Here is a 6,708-nt window from a genome sequence, read left to right as displayed (position 1 = left end):
ATCAAATAAACCTGTCTTAGTTTGTGTGAGAACCAAATGTTGAGGAAAACTTTTTTTTTTTTTTTAATGTTGTTCCCCCAACACCAATATGGTTTTTCAACGGCGCCTAGCTGTTCAAACAACACCAAAAAAACGTTTATCAATCAAATTTTCAGGATGAATGCCATACAAAAAACAGCCTTTCTTGATTACAAGATCTTAGCCGGCCATTTTTGGTAACTAGAAAATATAGAAATAAGTTGAAAACGGATCAAGAAGGAAAAACAAAAACATAGAAAAAGATGTGTGATGACGGAATGCTCATTTATTCTTACCAATGGTTTAATTTCAAAAATTAAAACCACCTCAAAACAAAAATCAACACGTCAACCAGCCGAAAGCCAGATCTGATCATTTAATTATGGTAGTCGATCGTTGTGTCTGGATATTCATTTTCCCCATTGATTTCAATTTTCACATTTTCTACTTTTCCCCTCACATTACCTCAATCTTTTCCTCCCCTCACGAAAAGAACCATGATTGAAGCAGTGTTTTCAATGAACCCAGATGGTCTCACCGTGAATAGGTATGAATTTAAGTCGAGCGGAGTTGAATCTATGGTTATTGAAGTTTGAATGGGCAGAGAAGCATGAGGTTCGAGTTCAGCCTCGAGCTTTATTAAATATGATTTCTAATTCAGTTCGACTCAATACTTCATGTCTTCAACTTCAAGTTTGGCACTGCTCGAACTAAGACAGTGAGCTGAGCTAATATAAGTTCCAACTATACTTGCAAGCATCATGAACTCATCTTGGGTTGGAACTTGACTGAATTAGCAAGAGTCTATTATATTTATTATTGAGATAAAGCTTGTTGGTATGTTAGTTGATTGCTCTCAATATTGACACTCCTGCAACTATCAATTTGGGGAAGGAGGTGGTACAATAAAGAAATAAATCACGTTGAGAGAAACTTACTCCCTTATGGGTCCTACAAAATAGTTTCATTATTTGTGAAAATACTTTATTATAGAATCCTACTAAAGAAAATCATGATCTAATGCTAACTTAGTAATTACAAACTAAAAAGTTCTGTGTTGATACAAATTTGGTAAATTCAAACTAAGATAGAAATTTCGTATTGGTACTAACTTGGTAATTGACTATTCGATTGGATCAATAATATCATCCTAACTTCTTATGTATCTTGGAGTAGTCCCAACTTACATAGAGCTTATTGGCATTCTCCTGTACTGCATCATCCTCCCCCTAAAACTCAAATACCAAAACAATTAAAGTTTGACTTAAAACTCAATTTACCTACAAATCAAATTTTTCATGAACCAAAATCAAATAATTTATAAAAAGCTCGATTTATATCCACCCCTATCAGTGATCTATTGACTCGGTCATAGACTCGTAGTACCAGTTGGGCCATTTATAAAAAATACCAGTTCAGATCATGCTCATTTATAAGAGATTCAGTTCAAAACTCTCAACCAGCAGAACTCGCACAGTTTGGATGCGAGGAGCTTCTCATCATATATACAAACGAACCGGATTTTAATTAACCATGGACCATGGTGATAACAACTCCATGTAAAGAAATTTGGGCTGTGAAATGGGTCATGTCTGGATTAGGTCAGCAGGGTAAATCCGGTCCCATCCCAACAAGAAAACAACCTACACACACTATTTAATTATCAATCAAACCATTTAGCTTGATAATTTGTTACCTTTCTCTCTTTTCTCAAAATATCTTATATGCCCCATATCAAACGACAATTCTGAACATCAAGTTATATATATAAATAATCCATGAGAATCATTTTTTAAACATCTACTTACACAAATATTTGGTTTGAGTCTCTCTCAATCTGTCCTAATAAACTCACCCTCCTTCTTCTTGACTTTGGTCTGCCTATATATCCATCCAAATTAAATATCCAATTAAGGCAAACATTATATTAAACAAACATATGATTCTCCTTTTTCTCTCCGTGGTAGATATCTCTGTCAAGCCTGATCCTCAATTTTGATTTTGAGTACTTAATTTGTCCTCCTAATACTTTCTTCCTGTAAATGCTAATCAATCAACCAGCAGCTGTTCAAAAAAGGCAGGTAACGTTGGTTCACACTATGACTGTTCCCATTCTTTGCCACAATCTTTGACATGCAGACATGAGTAGACATTCAGTTTGGTCTGATGTCACACTGTACAAAATTAAGAGAGAAATTGAAAGAAATTATCATAACAAAGATAAAAATTTTGTAAGCTGATTACCTTTCACCAAATTCAAAGAAATGAATATACTCAGACTTTTGTTCTGTGTACCTATTTGACATTGCCTGACCCAAATACCATCAATTCTAGAATCTATTCCGACCTTTAACCATGCGTTCTGAATATATATCATCACACCTAGTTCTTGAGATGGAGAAGCCATTCAAAGTTTCATGGTAACTTTAATTCACAAAAAGAGCTCCACAGTCCTCCCATTTATGGAATGAATAAATTCTAACCAAAACGATTCAGCCCTATGCTCAATAGGGTGAACAAATGCATAGGTTCTACATGGGATCAAATATAACCAACTTTGATTTCGGGCCATGGTTGAGTTGGCGAAGGATACTACGTGGAAACTTTCGTGGTCATCCTCTTTCTCAAGTCATGTAAATATCACGTGTGATAGAAAAGCATGACTAAAAAGGAGTGTCTTGTACAGATAAGGATGCAGATTTCGTTAGGGAAGAAGAAACCTCTCGAAGATCTCGGCAAATGACCTTATCCCATCAACCCCAGAAGCCCTATCCATCTAGAACACGAACACCCAATCATAAATTGGTATTCCTCACTCGAGGTAAGGGACTTTTTGGAAGAACACTCTTTGAATATCTCTATACTATCTTTTCGGCCCAGACTAGCATTATTTTAACTGACTCAGCCCGGCCACCTCTTTCTCGACCCAACTAAATTGAGTGTCGGAGTACCTACCCAAGGATTAACTCCTCGGGCCTCTGACCTTTCTTCAAGTTGCATATCTCAGTGCATGGCTTCGTCCTTCCACCTTGACCTCATCCAATTGTCTGGAAATCTAATTGTGTCATCGGTTCGGAACACCTCGGATCGGACAACATCAGATTGACGTCATCTATGGAAAATGTACAAAAAGTCATTTCCCAAACACCCTTCCTCGCACTCAAAGCACCCATGCCTAAAAACACATCCAATCGCTCTGGAGCTCATTCCCCATCTCAGGGTTCCCGCTCACTCCACAGCTGTCCACCTCGAGAGCCCCAACACCAAACTGCGGCCAACCCTACACAATTTTGAGCCATGCAGCAGAAAGTCGACCACATCCTAGCCATGATGAAGATGCTAGGGCAACCAAATCACGCCCCCAACCCGCTCGCCCTGCCACACAAGCACCTACTATAGCTAATCCTCACACCAAGGACCCCAAAAGGTGCCACGTTGACAAACATAGGGGCTCGTCCGACCGTGAAGGACCACAATCATCCAAAAGATCTGACTCCCTAGTTTGGCCTCGCACACATGAGTGTCACACTCCGCTTGAGTGTCGACGAAAAAACAACTCCACCAACGTCTACAACAACCGCTAATCTCGATAGCCGAATCCAGCTCGGTCTGAGATCGGCCTACAATCCCAAAAGGGGAGAAGTCAACGAACATGGTCCCAGACGACAGAGATGTCGAGATTAGAGAACTAAGAGAGAGCTTGGATGAACTGGAGTGTAGCCAAGCAGATAGAAGTGCTATCCCCCCCCCCCTCAACTCGACCAATAGAGCAACACCACGATCAACAACCCACTAAAGAGCCTGTCTTCATCCAAGAGATCATCGATGAGCTCTCCCAAACCAGATGGCTTCCTCCTCAGTTCGAGAAGTACGACGGAGCCTTGAACCCCAATGGACACATTGAGGGGTTCGAGGCAATAATGATGTTGCACGTCTCCTTCGAAGGCCTCATGTGCAAGGTCTTTGTCGCCACCCTCCACAGAGTTGCCAAAACCGAGTATGCCTCCCTTCCTCCACGGTCCATATCCTCCTAGGAGTAGCTAGAGATGCAGTTCCTGGCATAGTTCATCGCCAACCAAAAGCATTGGAAGACGTCAGCCAACTTCATGCAAGTGCAACAAAGGAAAGGAGAGACCTTGAGGGAATACTTGGAAATGTTCAAGTCCGAGGCCCTCCATGTCTGAGATCTAGACCAGTCAGTAGTTGTGACCACCATCATGAGTGGACCACGCTCCTCGATGTTCAGCTTCTCTTTGCAAAAAAGCCCTTCACCCAACCTGACTTCGCTCATGAAGCATGCACTGAAGTAAATGAATGCCGAAGAGGCCCAAGCGTTGTATAGGGAGGATGAAGGCCAAGATGACCGGAAGCGTAGAGATCATGATGGCCGAAGACCTGATCGAGAAACCAAGAGGCTAGATCGCTGGCTTGATCACAGACCGAGGACCTCGCCACCAATGTTTCACAACTTCACTCCACTCAAGATGAAAACTCAATGATACAAGAGAAATCGAGACAAGTTTTGTGACTTCCAATGTGACCATGGCCACAACATCGACAGCTATCATGACCTTTGCCACCACCTAGTAGACCTCATATGACGTGGATACCTTCATGGATTCATCGACATCAAAGAGCATAAACCTAGAGAAGAACCACACCACGTCGACAAGCCCCTAGCCCAACTCCCATGGTCAAGGTCATCGCCATCATCTTGGGCAGGATGACCCTTAAAAGGGTAAACTAGGACTAAAATGTACAAACAACCATTGGCACCAAACACTAATGATGACTGGACTGAACAAATTAAATAAATAAATTATCCTATTCAAGTACAAACGAGCATATGCTTGGGCACAGCCCGACCAAACTCTAATGGCCGAACTCTATGTTGACCAACGATCGTAGTGTGATGACAACCTCACAAAAGACCTAACCGACCACAAACAGTTAAGGCTAGAATAAGCCCCCATGGGAATGACGTCCCTGCCATATAATTGCAAGAGGATGACCATCGAACTCCACGCACCCATCCAATTCACAGTCGGAGCAGAGCTAACCAAGGATCACGGCTAGCCCAACTAAAGAGGATGAAGCTCTCCAAGACTAGATGCCGCCAAGCTCCCCAATAAGGTTGAGAGCTTCAAGTACTTTGCCTAGTATAAGACTGAGGCCACTAAGCCAGAGACCTCAATAAGCAAAGACCAAATACCTCAGCCAACATAAGATTGAGGCCACTAAGCCAGGGACTTTGACCAGCGAAGACAGAAGACCTTGACTAGCATAAGACTGAGGCCACTAAAATAGGGACTCCGGCCAACATAAGACCGAGACCATTAAGCCAGAGACCTCGACCAATGAGGATCGAAGACCGAAGACCTCGGCCAACAAAGACCAAGGCCACTAAGCTGGAGACCTCGGCCAACAAAGATCAAAGACTTCGAGCAGTATGAGACCGAGGCCACAATGTAGAGTTTGAAACTCCAACTAGCCCAAGAGCCAAATACAAAAGCATGGCCTATGGTCCCTACCAACCAACCTAACTTCGAAGCGCAACAACAAAAAAATGAGGGAAAAACAACACAAAAAGTGCCCAGTAGAAAGACCAAATTCCCATTAATGAAGAAGTTGATACATTGATTATAAGCTCAGCATATCGATCTATATATAACAAAAAAAAAGAAGAGAGAGCACATCAATTATCCATTGGGGGATCCTCTGATCTCTCTTGAGCGTAGGCAATAGTGGCATACCCACCATCAAGCTCTTCGGCATCAAATGATTCAAAACCCTGAACGACTTCGACCACCTCCAGAAATTGACACATCTCCCTCTGCTGACAGAGAGCGAATCCCTCTTGCCAAGAGTCAGTAGCATAGTTGTCCAACTTATTCTGTTGAGTGTACAAAACCCTATACTTGGAGGCGCCCTCTTCCTTCACCTGAGAAATCTTTTCCTCAGCCTCCTCGAGCCTCCTCAACACATCTCACACCTCCTTCAGGTCATGGACGCGACCCTTCAGCTTACAGATAGTATCGCCCCTCTCCTCGATGTCCTACTTCAGCTCGGGGAACTCCACCTTCAGTTGGGCATTCTCTATCTCTTGCAACTCATAAAATTGTTGCAACTTGTGGAAGCGGTCAACAAGTCCAATGACTAAACAAGCCAACTACAAGACATTAGATAGTCAACACAAAAAAAGATAAGCAAGGAACAACAAGTAAAGCCAAACTCACCGCCATGACTTGATGAAGAGTTGCATTCTCCAAGAAGCTACTGGTGTAACTATTGGCTTCCTTCCTAATACCGAGGAGCATCACACCCCAGGAAAGTTGCTCGGCAACCCCTTCCATCTCAAGGGTGTCTTCCGACCAAACCAACCACTGCAGCATGTACACACTGGCCAAGCTGAGTCGTGGCCTCCTCAGAGTCGACCACCATGACCTCCTCCGTCAACCTCAACCTCTCCCCTTACATAGGTGTGCACTCCATTGAGCGTCGTTAAAGCTCTGCGGCCCCGGGCTGCACGCATGAAGTCCTAGCCTCTTGCGCCTTCCTCGCAGCCACAACCTTCATACACCAAGCTCTCTCCTTAGCGCCAACCATGTCCGAGTCTGCACAATTCATCACAGTTAGACAAGCTAAAAAAAAAAAAAAGAAAGACCATGCAACCCAAGGACTGGATTGGGA

The sequence above is a fragment of the Nelumbo lutea genome, chromosome 7 (assembly GCF_056320005.1).
Source record: "Nelumbo lutea isolate HS-2025 chromosome 7, American lotus-T2T, whole genome shotgun sequence".
NCBI lineage: Eukaryota > Viridiplantae > Streptophyta > Magnoliopsida > Proteales > Nelumbonaceae > Nelumbo > Nelumbo lutea.
This window is presented reverse-complemented; position numbering follows the sequence as displayed.